The sequence below is a fragment of the Marmota monax genome, unplaced genomic scaffold (genome assembly GCF_021218885.2).
Source record: "Marmota monax isolate L192 unplaced genomic scaffold, Marmota_monax_Labrador192_F-V1.1 WCK01_AAM20220418_F8-fsc00014, whole genome shotgun sequence".
Classification (NCBI taxonomy): domain Eukaryota; kingdom Metazoa; phylum Chordata; class Mammalia; order Rodentia; family Sciuridae; genus Marmota; species Marmota monax.
Window position 1 is genome coordinate 13677487 of NW_026695222.1, and position 22797 is coordinate 13700283.

At 36.9% G+C, this 22797-nt stretch overlaps 1 protein-coding gene and 1 long non-coding RNA gene across 5 annotated transcripts in view; both read left to right on the forward strand.

Annotated features, from left to right (window-relative positions):
- Window positions 1-22797, forward strand: part of Asxl1 (ASXL transcriptional regulator 1) — a 74844-nt gene that overhangs the window by 8881 nt on the left and 43166 nt on the right. The gene's annotated exons all lie outside the window — the stretch shown is intronic.
- The window catches only part of LOC131423129 (uncharacterized), a 38971-nt gene continuing 16174 nt past the window's right edge, over window positions 1-22797 (forward strand). Inside the window, exon 1 of the long non-coding RNA XR_009225836.1 lies at window positions 1-22797. This exon is cut by the window's right edge and continues 14762 nt beyond it. This is a non-coding gene — a long non-coding RNA (uncharacterized LOC131423129).

The following is a 22797-nucleotide window of genomic DNA, read 5'->3' on the forward strand; positions in this document are numbered from 1 at the left end:
TGAAATGTTTTAGTGTAGTGGTTCTCAAGGTTTGATGTGCATAAGAATCACTTGGTACGTCTGGAATGGGCCCATGAATTTGTTTTTGTTTTTTTTCTTTTTTTGGTACTGGGGATTGAACCCAGGGGCACTTTACCACTAAGCTACATCCCTAGCCCTTTTTATTTTTTATTTTGAGACAGGGTCTTGCTAAGTTGCTGAGGCTGGCCTTGAACTTGTGATCCTCCTGCCTCAGCCTCTGGGAGTCACTGGGATTACAGGTGTGCGCCACCATGCCCGACTCTGAATTTTGTTTCCCTAATAAGCAGTCCGGTGACACTGATGCTGTTCGTTGTTAATGGCATTTTGGGATATTATAGTGTGTATAGACTATTAGGAATTAAGTCATATTAGCTGTTGTTTCTGTGTTCAGCTTTGCTTGTCTATATCTTTGTAGATTGGAAGCAATTGAAAGCTAAGTGTGTGTGGGGATAATTGCAAATGTTCCTTAATTAGGATTTTGTTTGTAATAATGTTGTGAAGGATAAATTACTGGGCAGCTAAAGTAATACCTACTCCTTGGAAAATAACTGAAATGTGAACATTAGTATTTACCAAGTGACACTAATTACAATGCAAGAGGTAGAGTTCATAGTAAAGCTTAAATAGGGCTGAAATGAACATGGTAATTATTTTTCTACCATTTCTGATGTTTCGGCTATCATTTGGACCATGAGTCTGCAAACTTTTTGTGTAAGGGCCAGAAAATAAATATTTTAAGTTTTGTGGGCTATATTGTCTCTGTCATAATTACTCAACCTCTCCATCATAGCAGCAAAGCAGCTGTAGACCTTCCACAAATGAGTGGATCAGGCTGTGTTCTAATAAACAAATGTTTAATTATAGATGTTTGTTTTGTTTACAAAAACAGCTGGTGGACCAGATTTGATTTGGGGCTTAGTTTGCTGACCCTTGATTTAGACATAAGATGATTTGTTGAATGTAGGGAAGATGGAAAAAAAAAAAAAACAACTTTTTTTTTTGAACAGGGGATTCAACCCAGGGGCACTTTACCACTGAGCTATGAAGGAAACGTGCTATGAAGGTTAAGCAACGTGAATCAAAGGACATGCTATGAGGCAACATACAATGAATAGGGTCTTGCTAAGTTGCCAAGGCAGTCCTTGAACTTGGGATCCTCCTGTCTCAGCCTCATGAATCATGAATCATGTATCCAACTACATTATAGATATGCACCACTGCATTGAGTGTGGATACTGATTTATTTATTTATTTTGTTACTGGGGATTGAACCCAGGGGTACTTAACCACTGAGCTACATCCCCATTCCCCCCTTCCCGCACTTTAAATTTTATTTTGAGATAGGGTCTCATTAAGTTGCCCCTGCTGGTCTCCAAATTGTGTTCCTCTTGCCTCAGCCTCCTGAATTGCTGGTATATAGGCATGCACCACTATGCTGGCTTATTTTAATTTTAATATGTCTGAATTAACTCCATTTTATGAACCTGCACAGGCTTAGGGATGTTCTGTTTGTCTGCAATCCACGTTGGAAGTATGTTGATTGAAGATGAGCTCAGGACATGATCTTTGTTTCACGTTGCTCACCTTCATAGCATGTTGCCTGTTGGCCTTGCACATCTGTAAGCATCAGTTTGTCTATATTCGGTTTGGATTAATGGTTTGCTTGTCTGGTTCCTCCAGTTAGACTGTAAACTCAGTGAGGGGATAGACTATATCTTATTTATTTCAGGGTCCGTGGTATTAGATGTTTATTTAATGAACGAATTGGTGAGTAATGGCTGCATTCTGATACTTTCTTATCTTTTTGTTTTGATGTGATAAATACTGCTTATAGTTTCAGTGAAACTATTTCTAAATCTGCCTCTGGTGTTTAGCCATCTCTTCCTGTGGCTTCAGTAGAATTTTAATTTGGTTAATTGTGTGTTTTCTCAATGTTTTTGACCTATTAGAAAAGTAGTGTTTGCTGGGCTGGGGATGTGGCTCAGTGGTAGAACGGCTCACCTCACACGTGCGAAACCCTGGGTTCAAACCTCAGCACCACATAAAAATAAATAAAGTATTGTATCCAACTACAACAAATAAATAAATAAATAAATAGAAAAGCAGTATATGCAAATTAACAGAACTCTAAGTATAACAGAAAGTGAAAGTAAACCTATAAAATTCTGCGACCTGTAACCTAAATAATATGTGAAAACAATGAAAATACTTTCTTCACATCTTTGGGTTGTTGGTGCTGAGGATCGAACCCAGGGCTTCACACATGTGAGGCAGGCCCTCTACCACTGAGCTACGTACGGCCCCAGCCCCACATATCTTTGTTTTTTACTTTATTCAGTTAACCCATTTTGTTTCACCATCCCAGATGTGGAATACCCCTAAAAACTTACACTTAGCAACAGATATACCACTTCTGGTAACTTTGAAATAATTAAGTTCCAGAAAAAAAACTTGGAAATTCATGGGTTAATATATATTTGAGCCACTTCCCATATTGATTATATAAATATACTTTCTTCTTTTACAAGGCTTTTGTAAGCATTCCAGATTCAGGTTATGAAGAGGTGGTAATTTATTAGTCTCTTGTTAAATACCTCATAAACACCACCCTGTCTCCCAGAAGTTGCACAGGCATTTATTTTATTCAGGAGTATCTAAGAAAGAGTACCAAATAATCAGAACCAGCTGATACCATCTTGATCACCTGAGAATTCAAGTCTGCCCAATAAGCTCCCAAGTCAAAGTGATGTTAAGCATTTTTTTTTTTTCCCAATCCTTAAAAAAAAAAAAATTGCAGGCTGGGGATATAGCTCAGCTCAGTTGGTAGAGTGCTTGCCTTGCATGCACAAGGCCCTGGACTCAATTCCCAGCACCATACACACACAAAAAAAATATTTTGAAAAATTTGAAATCTACAAGAAATTGAAGGAATACTACAGTGAATACACCACCCATCTAGCATTTACCTAATTGTTACAAGTTTTTCACATTTGCCTTATCCCTCTTCTATATATGTGTGCATTTTTTACAGAATCATTTGAAAATGTTAAGTAAAGACATGGCAGTTCACCTTTAAATATTTTAGAATGTATGTTTTAAGAATAAGGACATTTTCCTGCATAAGCATTAAAAATATTATATATAAAATCCCTATGCAGAATTTTCTCTAATTGTTCCAAAAATATTTATGACTTTAAATCTTGTGTCCAGTTGGGATTCATGCATTACATTTGCTTGTCCAGTCTCTTTAATCTCCTGTAATGTATAAAAATTCCCTTGCTTTCTTTGTCTTACATGGTATTGATATTTTTAAATAATCCAGGCCATTTTTATAGAATTGAATGAATTTTTAAGGAATTAGCAGAGTAGGAATCTTGATTATTTCCAGATTGCGCTTGCGCGCGCACTCTCTCTCTCTCTCTCTATATATATATATGTAAATATATATAATTTTACTGCCTAGATCGTGTGAACTGTTTCAGGTTGTGACTCAAAGCCACCTAGCAGAAAATAATGGAAGTGGTGGGTTGTGGTCTACCAAGGGCTAGTTTGATCAAAATTTTGTCTGTAGTAAGGGACAAAAGACACACTAGTTGGGCTGGGATTGTGGCTCAGTGGTAGAAGGCTTGCCTCACATGTGTGAGGCACTGGTTTGATTCTCAGCACTGCGTATGAATAAATGAATAAAATAAGGTCTATCAACAACTAAAAATATATATTTAAAAATTATTTAAAAAGACATCAGTTATTGAACTCACATTTCTCATTTTTCCTTTTCAAGGATCTCTAGTGATCCTGTGAGATCCTTTGGAATTTTCTTAGCCTAAGTTTTCCCTCATGTATTAAGGAAAAGCTTGTGTGCAGAATGGGTTGGTAGTTTTTTTTTTACGATTTTGAAATTTCTTTTGATGAGCCATCAAGGTTCAAGTTTTATTTTATGTGATTATGTGATTATGCTACTTATTTGAAAATAAGAAATATTTTTTGAGTTCTGGATACATTTGTGTGCCCTTACTTAGGTTTACCAGAAGTTTACCGATAAGCAGGGAATATTTTGGGGGTATGCTACAGGGTTCCTTCTCTGATAAAAGTTGTTCTGGTATGTTCAACATTTTATATAGAGAAACATGTATTGGTACTTAGTGTTAGACCTGGGATGGATGGAATAGATACATTCATCTCTATTTTGAATTCTGGATTCGAACTGCTTTCCTTAAGCTTTTCCTGATATCATCTGTTAGTGTTGATCATTGCCTAATTAGAGGTAGAATTTATATTGTTTTTTATGCCTGGGATTTCCTGTTGCCATAAAACAATGTGGACTCCTTTATAGTGTTCTGTGTTTTTAGTACTTTAATACTGAAATACTGTGTTTTTGTTTGTGACTCTGGTTTTATCACTGATGAATTTTAACTTTAAGAGTAGTGAGTGGTCATTCCAGCACTCACTTTCAGGCATATCTGCAATCATCTCATTCTGTTTTGTTATGAAATGAGGCTCAGAGAAAGTTGTCACTTAAAGCTATTACCATTTATTTATACCTCATCTGTTGATAAGAGAGCTAGTTCAGCTTTTAAGATCTTTTCTTCTCAGTTAGAAAGCTCAGTTGAAAATGTATAGAATACCTAAAGTATTAGAAAAGTTTGTAAAAGAAATAGAGACTACATTTGATGTATCCTTACATTAAAACCAACAGTTTGCAAATAAAGGAAAAAGCAAAGGGAGAAGTGAGGAAATAATTGTTGAATTCTTCCAATTAATTTTTATGCACAACTCCTGCACTTGCCAGCAGTTTTCTAACTATTTATATCACCATTAAATACTGAGAATGAGGAAAGGCAAAAGCTCAGATTTAGATAGAGCCTGTTATTTGAAGGTAAATAGCAGAATCCATTTGATATTTGACAGGTACACAGCAAACAGTGGCCTTTTGTCTCTTTAAAATGCAAATTAGGCTGAGTGTTGTAGCATAGACTTGTAATCCCAGCAGCTCTGGAGGCTGAGAAAGGAGAGAGGATCACAAGTTCAAAGCCAGGTTTAGCAATTTAGTGAGACCCTTTCTCAAAATAAACTGGGGATAGGTCTCAGTGGTTAAGTAACCCTGAGTTAAATCCCTGGGACCAAAAAAAAAAGAAAGTTTAAAATGCAAATTAAATCATGTCACTCTCTTGCTTGGTCCTTGCCTATTTCTCTAAATTATTCTCTTTGCATTTTCTTGTGGTCTTTGAATATCTTTTAGCTTATGGTCTGTTTCTCAAACACCTCAGACTTCAGGATACACTTCAGGGTCATTGCACTTGGTAGTCCTGTTGCCTGGAAAACTGGTAACTTGGCATTTGGGTTTCTGTCCAACAGTGTTTTCAGTGATGCTTTCACTATGTGTTATCTTTTTGTCACTGGGACAAAATACCTAAGAAGGAGGAAAAATTTATTTTGGTTTATGGTTTTGGTTCATGATTGACTGGCTCCATTGCTTTGTGTCTGAGTCAAGGCAAAACATCATAGTAGGTGGTGGAGGAAAGCTGGGAAGCAGAGAGTGAGCAAAAATATACCCTTCTAGGACATGTCCCCAGTGACCCACTTTCTCTATGTAGGTCCCACCTCCCCAATAGTGGCATCATTTTACAATTTTGTTAATGAGTTAATCCACTGATAAGGTTAGAGCCCTCTTGGATCCAATTGCTTTCTGAAAGTCCCATCTCTGAACATTGCTGTACTGGGGACCAAGCCTTCAACATATGAACCTTTGGGAGACAGTCTAGATCCAAACCCTAACAAACTACTAATCTAATTTCACAGCATCATCATCATCATTTTTTTTTCTTTTGTGGTGCTGGGGATTGAACCCAGGGCCTTGTGCATGCAAGGCAAGCACTCTACCAACTGAACTATATCCCCAGCTTCTAATTCCACAGCATTATAATAGTTTTAGTTTTTTTGTTTCATAGCCCTATTAGTATCCCAAATTACCTTGACTGTTTCATTTGATTACTTATCATTGGCATCCTACTATTAGATGCTATGTAAGTGCAGGGACTTTGTTTTTTCACAGTAGCTTATGTCATGTCTGGCACACAATAGTTACTTAATAAATATCGACTAAATGAAAATATGGTGTTACCAAAATGTTAAGCCAGCTCATTCTCATTTTCATCTTGCTTTCATATCAGTTTTGTTATAGAATGTGTATGTTTTGGGTTATTTTTTTTCTCTTGCTTGGCAAGTTAATATCTAAGAGTGCAGTTCTACATAAATTTGTGAAAGAATCTGCTGACTTTAGAAATCTTTCTTTCTCAGGCTATGGCTATAATCTGGTTCCTTTTAATTGCTGAAGGGAAAAAAAAACAGCCATTGGGAAGTTTAAAAATTTTAGGTATTTTGTTTGTTTATTTTTGGTGCCAGGGATTTAACCCAGGGGTGCTTACCCATTGAGCCATATCCCTGGCCCTTTTTAATTTTGAGACAGGGTCTCGCTAAGTTACTTAGGGCCTTAGTTGCTGAGGCTGGCTTTGAATTTGCAATCCTTCTTCCTCATCCTCCGCAGATGCTGGATTACAGGTGTGGGCCACCACACCTGGCTAGGTATATAAAATATATTATTCATTTTAGAGTTTTGAATTTTTAAAAAAATATTTTTTAGTTGTATATGGATTTTTTTATTTTACTTATTTATATGCAGTGTGAGGATCGAACCCAGGGCCTCACATATGCCAGCAAGTGTAATATCACTGAGCCACAACTCCAGCCGCAAAAGTTCTGAATTTTAATCACTTCTTTTCTCTCTCTCTCTCTCTTTTTTTTTTTGCCAGATGTCCCTAGGGGATGGAACCTAGGATCATTCTAACTCTTGAGCTACCACACAGCCCTTTTTAAAATTTTATTTTTGAGGCAGGGTTCTTGCTATATTGCTGAAGCTGGCCTCAAACTTATGATCTTCCTGCCTCAGCTTCCCCAAATAGCTAGGATTACAGGCGTGTCCCACCACACCAAGCTGAACTTTAATCATCTTGTCAAAAAATTAAAAAAAAAATAAAAAATAAAGAAGTTTTACTTTGAATTAATAGTTTTAAGTAATGTCTTCTGGAGTGTATGTAGAGCTTATTTTTTATTTTTTTGCGGTGCTGGTGGGGATTGAACCCAGGGCTTTGTGCATGCAAGGCAAGCACTCTACCAAGTAAGCTATATCCCTAGCCCTAGAGCTTATATATTTGTAATGTTTAGAGTCCTAGAATGTTAGTGGTGGAGGAAATCTTAAGTCATCCAGTCCATTTTAATTTTACAGATAGAATACTGAGCAAATGATAGATTAAATGATTTATCTGTGACCATTTTTTTGTGTGTGTGTGAGAAATCATGAGGGTGAGGTGGCACTAGAACCCTAGGAACCTTCAAGTTTGATTTCTTTTTGTTGTGTCAATTTGGAATAAAAAGTTTGTCTTCAGGTTTTCATCTTTTGGAGTATCTTATCATTGTCAAGCAGAAGTAGCTTTTGGGGTCCTTAAATCTTTTGTAATGCCTGGTTGATTTGAATTTCTAAGCTGTTCACAAATTGGCATTTTTGTTGGCTCTCCTCCCCTTCTGTGCCAGAATGAGTGATACATGGTGGGGCTAAGAGCACAGGAATAGGAGTCAAGGTCTGGGTTCCAGCACAGTACCTCATGTGTCATTGGATATCTCCATTTACACTTCTTGTCTCCAATACTGCAGAGTTAAAATTGTTCATTTAAAAAAGTACAAAACCCTTTTATCTCATGAAATGGAAATTTAAATTATAAGTAATGACTGTGAAATTGTTGTGGTGGATACAAGCATGAGAGTTCAGCTTTATGTCTCTTCTGGTTCTGCCATCCCCATTCCCCAAGCACCTAAGCTGCCATCTTTGGATCTCGAAGCTCTATTGAAAACCTCCTAGGCTAAAAATGGTCAGAGACGTTCCCATATTCCCAGTTTAGCATCTAAACTGTTTTGTGTGAAAAGTAAGGCATCAATGGATATTTTCTTTCCAGTTCTTTTGTAATACATTTGGCATTTACTGAAGGCTGACTCTTTTATTATAAACCCTATTCCACTTGTTGGTGTTGGAGGTCTGTACAGAATGCCAGTTAGTATAGCAACACCTTTTGCTCTAGTTAATCACAGAAGCAGTTTGTCTTTGGAAGCTTGGACCCTCATTTGGTAAGAAGTCCCTTACCTGTTTGAGTAATTTGGATCAAGGTACATTTGGATCTGCCTTTCAAAGAAGATATATTCTATTTTCAGAATTCCCAGCCATATCAGAGAGAAGAGTGAACTTTATTGTTTTAGAGCTCTGGAACAGTATGGTTTTAGGCCTAAAAATGAGTTTCCTTTTGTCCTTCTACCTCCTGATGTCCTGAGCCCTCTGGGAACAAAATGATGAAGCACTGAAATGATTTTGTGGTGGCCCAAGGGAAAGGGGCAGGGTGATAATTTCAGGGTTGCTAAAGTGATTTTTTTTTTTTTTTTTGGTGGGGAGGGGAGGGTACCAGGGATTGAACTCAGGGGCACTCAACCATTGAGCCACACCCCCAACCCTATTTTGCATTTTATTTAGAGACAGAGTCTCCCTGAGTTGCTTAGCTACTCGTTTTTGCTAAGGCTGCCTTTGAGCTTGCGATTCTCCTGCCTCAGCCTCCCAAGCCGTTGGGATTATAGGTGTGTGCCACCACGCTGGCTATTTTTAAAATAAAATGGTCATATACACTTTTTTTAAGTGTGATTTTTAAAGCACCAGGATTCTAGGGAGAAGTTTAACTTTATTAAAAGTTATTATCAAAATATTTAATTATTTTTATGTAGGGAAAAAGATGTGCAAATTATTGCACCATATTCTAGGCTTCCTTGGTATTGTGTTTGAAAAAACGTTTAAGCTATTCTTTGTGTTAGCCAGTGTAGAAACTGCATATGATGTTTCAGTTCTTCAGATCAGACTTTAGGGAGAGGTATCTGAGGACTTTCTTTTTAGTCTAAGAAAGTTGTTTCTTCTAGCTTAGCTAAATCTGAATAAAAGATGGGGACTGATATTTAATTGAGTGCTAGCCATATTTCAGACAGGTGTAGTGGTCTTCGTAGTGCTTCTCTTGAAGCATAGATGTTTCCAACTCCTGTACTAAAGAGAAACTGGCCTGAAAAGCTTAAGTGGTACGAATTCATATTTTTAGTCATTTGAGAGATTAACACATGGAGGACAGGTTAGGAGGTCAAAGTAACAGGTTTGAGTTTGTCTTGAAAAGTTTGAGAAGCATGCTCATGCTCAAGGTTCAGAAAGCATAACTTTACTTACATCTTTGTACATCATGAAACAGGAGAGGAATAAGCAAAAAGATGTATATTTTCTTTTGAGATGCTTTCTTGATTCACTGGTAAAAAATGGGCTTTAAGTGTCAACTAATCCTTCTATTTTAGTCTTTTTAAAAAACATTTTTTAGTTATACATGGACACAATATCTTTATTTTGTTTATTTATTGTTATGTGGTGCTAAGGATCGAACCCAGTGCCTCATACCTCAGAGGCAAGTGCTCCACAACTGAGCTATAACCCCAGCCCTCCTTTTAAAAAAAAAAAAAAATTGTTTTTAGTTGTTGATGGACCATTATTTTGTTTACTTATTTATATACAGTGCCAAGAATCTAACCCAGTTTCTCACACGTGCTAGGCAAGCACTCTAATGCTGAGCTACAACTTTAGCCCCTAGTCTTCTCTTTTGAGATATATATGACTCTTCATGCCAGTTTTTCTTTGGAAAGATGTATGTCACGACAATTTACTTTTGAAACGTTTGCTTTTTTTTTTTTTTTTCTTGGTCTGTATTTCCAGTGCCACCATCAGAGCCTATCTTATCTTATTACTCAGTAGCTCCTGTGTGATCTGTTGCTTTTACTTTGTTCCCTTTTAAGCTTCTTTGTATTCCACTCAGCAGCTGGAAGGTTTTCTTTCAAAGCACAATTTGATCCTGACATTTTTTTGTTTGGTACTTGTCAGTGGTTTCCCATGGCATTTATTAAAAAAAAAAAAAATCTAAACCTTGCTTGACCACCCTTTTCTTTCAGTTGACTTCCTTAATTAACTTACTTCCAGTTTTAGGGTTTGGCATTGCAGACTTCCACTTTTTGCCTGTCTTGAATCTCAACTTCAGGACTGACAATTTATATCATTTCTTCAAAGGAGCTTTCTCTTATCTCTAAATAATATTTTCCTGTTGTGTCTAAACTTCTTATTTATAAGTATATAATTACACATGCAATTTGAGTGATTGTCTTATGTTTCTCCTAACTAGGCCTTCGAGACAGAGTATCTGTATTTTGACTTGGCTATATCTCTACCATCTTTTATAGAAGGTGCTTAATAAATGGTTATTGAATAAACGCAGTGGAAAAACACATAGAGGAAAGATTGCTATCACAGCAAGTTAAAACAAACCATTGAATTGGTTCAGGATAGAAATGTTTAGACTTTTTTAAGAGAGAGAGAGAGAGAGAGAGAGAGATTTTTTTTTTTTTAATATTTATTTCTTAGTTTTCGGTGGACACAACATCTTTGTTTGTATGTGGTGCTGAGGATCGAACCCGGGCCGCACGCATGCCAGGCGAGCATGCTACCACTTGAGCCACATCCCCAACCCCAAGAAATGTTTAGTTTTAAGATGAAGTTGTATAGTATGGATTGTTTATTAGGATCATTTTTTCATGAAATGGAGTATGGAGTGTTTGAAAACCCTGAAATATATTTTTTTAATCTTAAAAATTAATTTTTAGTGTTGCTTTTGAGTGCCATATTGATTACTGAATTTTTTTTTCTTTTCTTTTTTTTTTTTTTGGTGGGGGCGGGTACTGGGGATTTAACCAAGCCAGGGTACTATACCATTGAGGTACAGCCCCAGTTTTTCTTGAGACAGTGTCTCACTAAGTTGCTTAGGGCCTCTGTTTTAGTCAGCTATTTTACCGCTGTGACTAGAGGACCCGAAGAGAACAATTTTAGGGAAGAAAAGTTTATTTGAGAGTTCAGGGTTTCAGAGGTCTTAGTCCATAGAATGCTGTCTCCATTCCTCAGGGTTCAAGGTGAGGCAGAACATCATGGCAGAAGAGTGTGGCAGAGGAAAGCAGCTCACATGATGTTCCAGAAGCAAAGAGGGGTCTCCATTTGCCAGATACAAATATATACCCCAGAGCCATGCCTCCCAATTTCCACCTCCTCCAGCCATATCCTACCACTTCAGTTACCACTCAGTTAATCTCTGTCATGGGATTAATTCACTGATTGGGTTAAGACTCTCAAATCCAACTATTTCTCCTCTGAACCCTTCTTGCATTGTCTCACACATCAGCTTTTGGGGGACACTTCACATCCAAACCATAACAGTCTTGGTAAGTTGCTGAGACTAGCTTTGAATGAGTGATCCTCCTACCTCAGTCTCTCAAGATGTGGGGATTACAGGTGTGTGCCACTGTGCCTGGCTTGCTTCCCAATCTTTTGTATGTTTCTCTTCCTGCTCCCCTTTCCTGTTTTTTCTTCTAGACAACTTTTAAAATCTTTTCCATGATTATGTACATTGGTGTGGGTGTTGATTGACTCACTATACAATTTGGGTTAGGGATTTGTGTTCTCTGGTCTAGGAAATAATTTTTTACATTTTTTTCTGGGTGGCCGATACCTAGCTGTTTTTTGTTTTTTATTTAATTTTTTGGTTGTATATTGACACAATACCTTTGTTTCTTTTTTTAATTTTTATGTGGTGCTTTTTGAGGATCAAACCCAGGGCCTCACATGTGCTGGGCAAGTGCTCTACCACTGAGCCACAACCCCAGCTCCCCTAGATGTTTTTTTTTTTCTTTTGATTCTATCAATATTTAACCTTACGTTAGAAATCTTTTATAACACAAAAATTTTAAATATGATTTAAATATGTAGCTCATGCTTTTTTGTGCCTTGTTTCGTTATTTTTTAAAAAATTTTTATTTTAATTAGTTATACATGATAGCAGAATGCATTTTGAATCATTGTACACAAATGGAGCCCAGCTTTTCATTTTTCTGGTTATATATGAGGTAGAGTCACACCACATGTGCAGTCATATATGTACCTAGGGTAATGATGTTCATTTCATACCGCCATCTTTTCTACCCCCATGTTCCCTCCCTCTCCCTCCCTCCCCTTTACCTAAGTTTCAAAGTTCCTCTATTCTCCCCATGTCCCCCACCCCCACCTCCATTATGGGTCAGCATCCATTTATCAGAGAAAACATTCAGCTTTTGGCTTTTGGGGATTTTTTACTTTGCTTAGCATCATGATATTCTCCAACTCCATCCATTTATCTGCAAATGCCATCATTTCATTCTCATTTAGTGCTGTGTACTATTCTATTCTGTATATATACCGCATTTTTTTTTATCCATTCATTGATTAAAGGGCATCTAGGTTGCTTCTACAGTTTAGCAATTGTGAATTGTGCTGCTATAAACATTGATGCAGCTGTGTTACTGTAGTGTGCTGATTTTAAGTCTTTGGGTATAGACCGAGGAGTGGGATAGCTGGGTCAAATGGTGATTCCATTCCCAGTTTTCTGAGAAATCTCCATTCTGCTTTCCAGATTAGCTGCACCATTTTGCAGATCCAGCAGCAATGAATGAGTGTACCTTCCCCCCCATCCTTGCCAGCACTTATTGTTGCTTGTATTCTTGAAAACTACCATTCTGACAAGAGTGATATGAAATCTTGGAGTAGTTTTGATTTGCTGTGCCTTGTTTCTTTCACATCTCAGTCTTACTCAAATGTTGGTGATCCTTGGTTGAGGATTAAGCTTAAGAGAGTTAGGCTGTTACTGGTTGAAAATTCAGTGCATTGTGGTTTTGTGGCCTTACTTGTCTATTGCAGAAGTGGGGAAGTGGTTGCTTTTTAGATGCTTGGTGCTGGAGTAAAAGTATCTTACTTCTATTGCAGACTGTTAACAATCTCCCATGTTTTCAACCTTTATCCCCTATACCTCATCCTTGTCTGTCCTGGTCTCTGGTTTGGGTTTTGAACTTGTCTGCAGCCTGGGGATCAGTGGTGGAAGGCATATATCTACTTGGTTCTTTTCAGGATTTCAGATTGCAGTACTTAGATCTATTGTTTGCTTTTAACTTTTTCTCTTTTGCTTCTCCATCTGTCATCAAAGACTTTCAAGGTATATTGCAACCCTGGATATTCCTCTTAGATCATCAGACTTGTATATCCAGTTACTTTCTCAGTGTCTCTCTTTGATTATGTAATGGTATCTCAGAATTATACAAAACCAATCTCTTTTTTTAAAAAAACCCTAAATGTTTTCTTGTTTTGCTTATATAAATAAATGGGAACTCCACCTTTTTTTTCCCCCCTAAGGAAAGTAAAAGAACACACAAAACTTATTACATGCATAAAGCATGGGAGTACTAGACTCCAAACTCCAGTTTAAGTTGCTTAGATCAGAAACCTTGGTACCATCAACCTACTCCCTCTGACACTATACTATTTTAGGCCACTATAATCTCTTTCCTAAATTACTGTAGTCTTCTTGGTTTCTTTCTTGACACTCTCTTCAAATACTGTCATTCAGATCATGTCACTACTCAGACCCCTCCACCAGCATCCATAGAGTGGCTTGCAATGCCATTATTTCATCTGTCTCCCAGCCCCTTTGACCTCGCTCTCTTCCCCTGGTTCATTCAGTTCTTTAAATGCCCTGGCCTTTTAGTGATCTTTGTGCATGCTAGTAACTATTCCTCTCAGGGATTTTGCCATTGCTGTTTCATATGAAATGCCTTTCTCTCAAATACCTTACCTGCATGACTTAATTCCAAACCTCTTTCAAGTCTTTGCTCAAAGTGTACCCTGTCCCCTCCATATCCACATGGTGTGCTTTAAAAAATATTATTTAATGAAATACATCATACTTTGGGGTGTGTGCTGTCTTGTGTGATTTCACGGCATGTCCTTTTTACATTTAGTGCATTTGGTTGTTTCTGGTTCTTTTTTTTTTAATATTTATTTTTTAGCTTTAGGTGGACACAATATCTTTATTTTTATGTGGTGCTGAGGATCGAACCCAGTGCCTCACCCATGCCAGGTGAGTGCGCTACTACTTGAGCCACATCCCCAGCCCCCCCCCCTTTTTTTAATATTGTTTTAATTGTAGTTGTACATAATACCTTTATTTTATTTATTTTTATGTGGTGCTGAGGATTGAACCCCTGCCTCACATGTGCTAGGCAAGTGCTCTACCACTGAGCCACAACCCCAGCCCCTGTTTCTGGTTCTTGATATAACTGACAGTGCTGCATTGAGTGCTTGTCTTCTGGTGCATTCATTAACTTCTCCAGGGGGTGTATGTTGCTGGGAATGGGACTGAGAAGTAGTTTTTGCCCTGATTGTCACTACTCTGTAGTCCAGCTTGTTTTCTAAATGATTGTATAGATTTATACTCTTATTAGTAGTATATGAGAATTCTGTTGTTTCATATACTGAGTATGGAGGGTGTAAAATAGTTATCTTGTTTTTTCCCTTTTTTAAGTTGCCACAGTTTATATACTGAAAAATTCATTCTTTTTAGTGTATAAGTTTACTGCCTATGAGTTTTTTAAATCAATTTGATTCTTCCTTTCTTTTTTTTAAAAAATTTACTTATTCTAATTTATTACATATGACAGCAGAATGCAGTTCAATTCATATTACACATATAGAGCACAATTTTTCATGTCTGGTTGTATTTCCCTCCATTTTTTAATTGATGCATTACAGCTATAAATAATGGTGGAATTTGTTGTTATATATTTGTACACATACACGGTATAACAATGTGATTTGGCCAATATCATTCCCCAGTATTTCCCCCTTTCCTTCCCCTGGGCCCTTTCCTCTGTTCCACTAATCTCTCTTCTTTGATTTTCGCTGCCTTTCTTTTTCTTCTCTAGCTTTCACATGTGAAAGAGAACATAATAAGCCTTGGCTTATTTTGCTTAACATAATGTTCTCAAGTTCCATCCATTTTCCTGCAAATTACATTATTTCATTTTTCTTTATAGATGAATAAAACTCCTTTGTGCATATATACCACATTTTCTTTATCTATTCATCTTTATCATAAGTACCCAGGCTGGTTCCATAATTTAGCTATTGTGAATTGTGCTGCACAGATGGGTCAAATGGTGGTTCCATATCTGATCTCTTTTTCCGCTCCCCCAAATATATTTTTTTAGTTGTTGATGGACCTTTATTTTCTTTGTTTATATGTGATGCTGATAATTGAACCCAGTGCGTCACACATGCTAGGCAAGTGCTCCATCACTAAGCCACAACCCCAGCCCGCACTATGCCTAGTCTTTCGAGAAGCCTCCATACTGATTTCCTTATTGGTTTTGTTTACAATCCTACCAGCAGTGTGCACATCTTCTCCAGCATTTATTATTGTCCTATTCTTGATGACTGCCATTCTGACTTGTGTGAGATGAGATCTTTGTGTAGTTTTGCTTTGCATTTCCCTAATTGCTAATGTTGTTCAAAAAATTTGTTGACCTTTTGCATTCTTTTGAGAAATGTTTATTGGGATATATTTGTCTCATTTGATTACTTTAGTTCAAATTTGTTTTGACATTTATTTATTTTTAAATGAACTTAGGCTGGGCTAGTTAAGCCTTACTAGCCAAATTAGAATTGTATGCAACTTCTTTTTTTTTTTTTTTTTTTTTGGCGGTGCTAGGGATTGAACCCAGGGCCTTGTGCATGCAAGGCAAGCATTCTAACAACTGAGCTATAACCCCAGCCCAAAATTGTATGCAACTTTTATTCTTATGGTGCTGGAAATTGAACCCAAGGCCTTGTTCATGGTAGGTAAGTGCTCTACCACTGAGCTACACACCCAGCCCCTTATTTGATATTTTAGCAGTGCAGTTTAAATGTATGCTGTATATGACTTGAATGCAATTAGGATGATAAATGATGGTGCTAGCATACTTCCTCTTCCCCTTGAAAATTCAGCTGTACATTTATTAAAGTAAAATCCACCATATTTGGTGTATAATCTTGTGTTTTGACCAACATAGAGATAAATACTCAACATCATAATTCCATCACCCTGTAGTTCCATTATCCCAAATATCTGTCCATGTAATTCTTTGTTTTTATTTGTCTTTTTAAAATATTTTTTAGATGTTAATGAGCTTTATTTTATTAATTTATTTGTGGTACTGAGAATTGAACTCCTTGCCTCACACATGCTAGGCAATTGCTGTACCACTGAGCCACAACCCTAGCCCTTAGAGTGTGTTTTGACATGTTATACCCACATGGAGTATAACTTCTCATTCTTGTGGGCTGTACATGATATGGAGTAACACTGGTTGTGTTTTCATATGTGAACATAGGAAAGTTATGTCCAATTCATTCTACTGTCTTTCCTAGTCTCATCCCGTCCCCTCATTTTTCTTTTCCTTCATTCTCCTTTCTCTAATCCAATGAACTTTTATTATTCTTTTTCTTTTGGTACTGGGGATTGATCCCAGAGGTACTAACCAGTGAGCCACATCCCCCGCCCTTTTTTGTATTTTCTTCAGAGGCAGGGTCTCACTGTGTTACTTAGGGCCTTGCTTTTTGTTGAGACTGGCTTTGAACTTGCAGTCCTCTTGCCTCATCCCCTCAAGCTGCTGAGATTACAGTTGTATGCCACAGTGTCTGGCAGAGCTGCTATCTTCCCCCATCCCTTGTTGTGTGTTAGCATCTGCATATCAGAGAGAATAGTTGGCCTTTTGTTTTTTTGAGATTGTCTTATTATTTCACTTAGCATAATACTCTCCATTACCATCCATTTGCCAGCAAATGCCATAACTTCTTTCTTCTTTATGGCTGAGTATTATTCCATTGTGAATATTTGACCATATTTTCTTTATCCATTCCTCTGTTGAAGGGGACCTGTGTTGGTTACATAGATTAGTTATTGTAAATTGAGTCGCTATAAACATTGATGTGGGTGGGCATGGTGGCAAATGCCTGTAATCCCAGTAGCTGGGGAGACTGAGACAGGAGGATCGAAGGTTCAAAGCCAGTCTCAGCAGCGAGATGCTAAGCTACTCAGTGAGCCTCTGTAAATAAAATAAAAAATAGGGCTGGGAATGCTGCTCAGTGGTTGAATGCCCCTGAGTTCATTCCCAGGCACCCCCCATGCTGCCAAAGAAAATAAATAATTGATGTGGCTGCATCACTGTAGTATGCCGATTTTAAGTCCTTTGGGTATAAATGGAGAAGTGGGATAGCTGGTTCAAATGGTGGTTTCATTCCAAGTTTTCTGAAGAATTTCCAGTACTGCTTTCCTGAGTGGTTGCACCAATTTGCAGTCCCACCATGTATTTCTGTAGTCATCCTCACTTCCCATCCCCATCCTCACTGATTTTTTTTTTGAGTTGCTGCAGTTATATCTTTTCAAGAAAGTGACGTAAGTGGAATGATACATCATGTGGGCACTTTGAGTCTGGAATCCTTTTTTTAGTTTAAGGATTTGAATTTATGCTGCCACTATATTTACAGTTCATTCCTTTGTGTTGCTCCATGGTATCCCATTGGATGGTTTACCACCTTTTTTTTTTTTTTTTGGTGCTGGGGATTGAACCCACGGCCTTGTGTATGCAAGACAAGCACTCTACCAACTGAGCTATATGTCATCCCCAGCCCCTTTACCACATTTTACTTAACCCATTTCTTAGTTGAAGGTCAATTTGGTTGTTTCTTCCTCTTGGCTGTTATCAGTAATGCTGCTCAGAATATTTGCATGACAGATTTTGTGTGGATGCCCAGTTTCATTATTCTTAGGGAGTGAAATTGCTAGGTTTTGTGTTAATTTCTGTTGAATTTTTTAGGAATCAGCCAAACCATTTTCCAAAGTAGCTTTATCATCTTAGATTCAAGTTTTGTTTTTTTTTCCCCTCTATCTAGCAATTTTTTAAAATCTACTTTGGTGTCGATGTAGGCAATCTAACCCTCCCACTCACTTTAAAAGCATTTTTTTTTTTTTTTGCTTTTCTTGGTGCATTATAAATATGCCTAATATTGGAATTTATTATGTCATTTTTGTACATGTATGTAATTTGATCAGTCTCATTCCCTAGTACCTTCTTTTCCCCTATTCTCCTTTCTCTCCCATTCACTTGCTCTACTCTACTGATATCCTTTCTATTATTATTTTAATCCTATGTATATACATGTGTATGCAGAATTCACTGTAGTGTGTTCATACATGGACACAGCATAATTTTGGTAGATTTCATTTCCTAGTACTTCCCCATACCCCCCCTCTCCTCCCTCCCTCTTGATCCTTTTCCTCTCCTCCATTGGTCTTCCATTTATTTTCATGAGATATCACCCCCTTTTATTTATTTCTTTAAAAAAAGAAAAAGCAAAAAATTTCTGTAGCTTCAGCCTAGTTGGATCTTAGTTTTTTTTTCCTATGTCATCTAATGATCCTCCACCTTTTATTTGATATGCGTAGACCATGAACATCTAATGTAATTATTGATATGTTTCAGTTAACCATCAAATTATCCTTTTAGTATTCCCTTTTATTGTTATTAGAATTAAATAGCAATTGATATGAAATTTAAGATCCTTACAATGGTTTTCCGTTTACCCCCTCTTGATCTGTATGCTAGTCTTTTCATATACATTTTACTTTTCCATAGGTTATATATTTCATGGAACATCATCAATGCTTTTGCTTTAAACATTTCTTTTTCTTTTCCTGTGCTAGGATGGAATCCCTAGGGTCTATTTAACATGGAGCTGTATTTCCAGTCCTTTTTGTTTTGTTTTGAGATAGGGTCTTGCTAAATTGCCAGGCTGGCCTTGACATTGCAGTCCTCCTGCTTTAGCTCCCTGGATAGCTGGGATTACATGTGTGTGCCACCAAGCCCTGATGAACTTTTTTTTTTTTTTTTTTTTAATTATAGTTGTAGATGGACAGAATGCCTTTATTTTATTTGTTTTTAATGTGGTGCTAAGGATTGAACCCAGTGCCTCATGCATGCTAGGCAAGCACTCTACACTGAGCTACAGCCCCAGCCCAACTTTTTTTTTTTTTAAGAAATTTTAAAAGAAGGGAAGTCTTATTTTCACTTACATACTTGCCTTTTGTGGTGGTGTTCATTCCTTAGGAAGTGTCCATTTGTTATTTTCCTTAAGAACTTTATTTAACATTTCTTGTAGTGCAGGTCTGTTGTGCCGTATTCTCTCAGCTTTTCTTAGTATGAAAAGTCTTTATTTTGCCCTAAAGGATATTTTTACTAGAAACAGAATTTTAAGTTGAAAGGTTATCCATCCCCACCATCCCCAAACATTTTAAGGCGCTAATTCTTTGTCTTCTGGTTTGCATAATTTGAGATAAGTCTATGGTGATGCTTATCTTTGTTTCACTTTTTGTGTGGTTATTTATTATTATTTTAATATTGTTTAGTTGTCAATGGATCTTTATTTATTTATTTATTTATTTATTTATTTATTTATTTATTTATATGGTGCTGAGAATCAAGCCAATTGCCACGTCCGTGCAATGAGCCACAACCCCAGTTTGTTTTGAGAAATGGTCTGTGTTGGTCTGTGTTACCCAACCTGGTCTAAGTCTCCTGGGTTCAAGATTTCCCATGGTTAAAATTTATTTTCTGTTCAACAGTTTGATAATTTGCTTTGCATGTACTTTGGTTAGCTTCTTAGATCTGTAGTTCAGATTTGAAATTTGAATTTTCAGCTATTATTTTTTGAAAAAAAAAAATTCTGGATTCCTAGTAACATGCATTTTGCCCACTTTATTTTTCCCCTTAAGTTCTGAATTTTTCCTTGTGTTTTATTTTGGATATTTTCTGTTGCAATTCTAAATTTACCTTACCTTTTTTTCTTTAGGGTCTAATTTTTGTTAATCTCATCTTTTGATGTTTTCATTATATGCATCATATTTATCTTTGGAAGTTCCTCATTCCTTATTTTATACCATGCATTCTCTTTATATTTTCCTTTAATCCTTAATCATCAAGTATGTTTATAGGAGCTGTTTTAAATCTCTGTCCTTTAATTATACCTCCTATGACATGTTTGGGTCTGTTTCTATTGACTGATTATTCTCCTGCTTATAAATCACATTTTCTTGGCATTTTGGCATATCCAGTTTTTCTTGGATGCTGAACAATATGAGTTTTACATTTTTGGGTGCTGTGATTGATTTTCCTTTCAAGACTGTTGAGTTTTATTTTGGCAGTTTACTCATAAATTAGTTTATTCCTTTTTGCGGGGGCAGTAACAGAGATTGAACTCAGGGGCATTCAACCATTGAGCCACATCCCCACCCCAATTTTGTATTTTGTTAGATATAGGGTCTTACTGAGTTGCTTAGCGCCTCGCCATTGCTGAGGCTGGCTTTGAACTCACGATCCTCCTGCCTCAGCCTCCTCCCAAGCCATTGGTATTACAGGCATGCGCCACTGTTCCCAGCTTAGTTTATTCTTGCTTTTAAGTTTTGTTAAGGCAGGTCTGGAGAATAGGCTAATTGTAATTCTAAGGTTTTTCCATTCTGGGATCTCTGTCAAATGTCCTGGATTTTCAGTTTCTCCACTCTTGTTGGTCTCAGCTTTATGTCTCATAGACTTTTGTTTGCTATGGAAAATTTCTGGCCATTCACTTACCCAGCCTTGTAGAGTTTGGCCTTATACATACAGAGACTTCATGCTGATTTCTGGAGGTCCTTTTCTGCATAGCTTTCTCCTCTTTTGAATTGTCAGCCTCAGTATCTGTCTCAGCTCAGGAAAAGCACTAAGCTCTGCTTGTGGTGCCCCATTCTTCTTTGTAGCCTGGATTGTGCCTCCAGGCAGAAAACTGGGGAAATTGTAGAATTCTTTATCTTCTCTTCAGGATCACAGTCTTCTGCTGCCTGTTTATAATATTGGAAACAGTTGTTTTGGAGCTGGATTTGTAGCTTATGGTAGAGTGCTTTCTTGCCTAGCATATATGAGGCACTGGGTTCGGTTCACAGCACATATAAACAAAAATAAGGGTCCATCGGCAACTTTAAAAAAAAAATATATATATATATTTAAAAAACCAGTTTTTTGATGTATTTTTTTCCATTTCTTAGTTGTTTATAGTAGGAGAGTAAATTTGGCAACTACTTATTAGTCTGTTACGAACATTTCTGCATGTGTGTGTAATATTTCATGAACTCTTACTGATAATTCCAGTTCTTTTTTAAAAAAATATTTTTAGGGGTTGGGGTTGTGGCTCAGCGGTAGAGTGCTTGCCTAGCATGTGTGAGGCCCTGGGTTTGATCCTAAGCACCACATAAAAATAGATAAAAATAAAGAGCTAAAATATTTTTTAAAATTTATAATTTTAGTTGTAGGTGGGCACAATACCTTTATTTATTTTTATGTGATGTTGAGGATCGAACCCAGTGCCACACATGTTCAAGGTGAGCATTCTACCACTGAGCCACAACCCAGCCTTGATAATTCCAAGGGTTTTTGTTTTTGTTTTGAGGTACTGAGGATTATACCCAGAGCCTTGTGCATGCTACCTCTGAACTACATCCTTAGCTCTTTGAGATGGAGTCTTGCTAAGTTGCCCAGGCTAGCCTCAAACCTGCCATCTTTCTGCCTCAGCAAACGCCCCCAACCAAGCTGGGATTACAGGTGTGCACCACTGTGTCTGGCTAGACTCTAGGGATTTTACTTGACGTCTTTTGTCTTACATGTGTGTATGTCTCTTCTCTATGAGGAACTTCTGGTTTCCGTCAAGACCACATAATTACTCATTTACTTTTTCCAGCAATACACAACAATCTTAGAAAACCAATACTAGTACTATCACTTGATTACCTTAAGTGTTTTTGTTCTTATTAGCCTAAGGGTTTATCTCACTAGGAATTTTACAAGTTACTTTAAAATCACTAGAAAAAATATGGTTATACATCTACTTGATTGAAGCACAGCTTGATTCATTTACTTTTTAAAAAGGCATTGCTTTCATAAATGTTAATTTTGCTTTATAATTGTACATGAGGTTTATTCAATGAAGTCAGCTCATGCAATTCCTTCCCCTATTTAGTTTTCTTATGGATAATCTTATTTATTTTTTATATTTTTCTTTTTAAAAGTATAAAAAATAGCATTTGTATCTTTTTTTTTTAGAGTGACATCATAGACACATTTCCCACTTTACTTTTTAACTTAACATCTCTAGGACATCACTTCATAACAATAAGTAGAGATTGTTCATAGTGGCAAAGTACAGCATTTTTTGTTTACTACTGTTCTTTCTTCATCAGAATATGATCCATAGGCCAGTGTTCGTGAACTATCTTTCCTGATTGTGATAAGTGTAGAAATTGGGAATAAATATTTAGAAACTTTTATAGCAATTTGACACTGCCAGAGCACAATCTATGAAATCAGCAGTTCTAGCTTAGGCTTTTTAAGTGAGCCAGGTGCAGTAGGACCATATATTGGTCTTGGATAAACTGGGAAAAAAGCCCCAAATTGATTCTTTACCCCAGTTAGATTGGGAAAGGACTGTGTTTATCCTGTATTCCTACTGGTAGACACAACCCCATAAATTTTACCATTTATTATTTAATTTTTCATTTTGTGGTGCTGGGGATTAAATCAATATATGATTTTTATATTTTTTTGAATCCTAAGTATTTTGAAATTTTTAATTCATGAATTAAAGTGTATTGGCAGGGAGGGGGCACACCAGGGAATCAAACCCAGGGACAC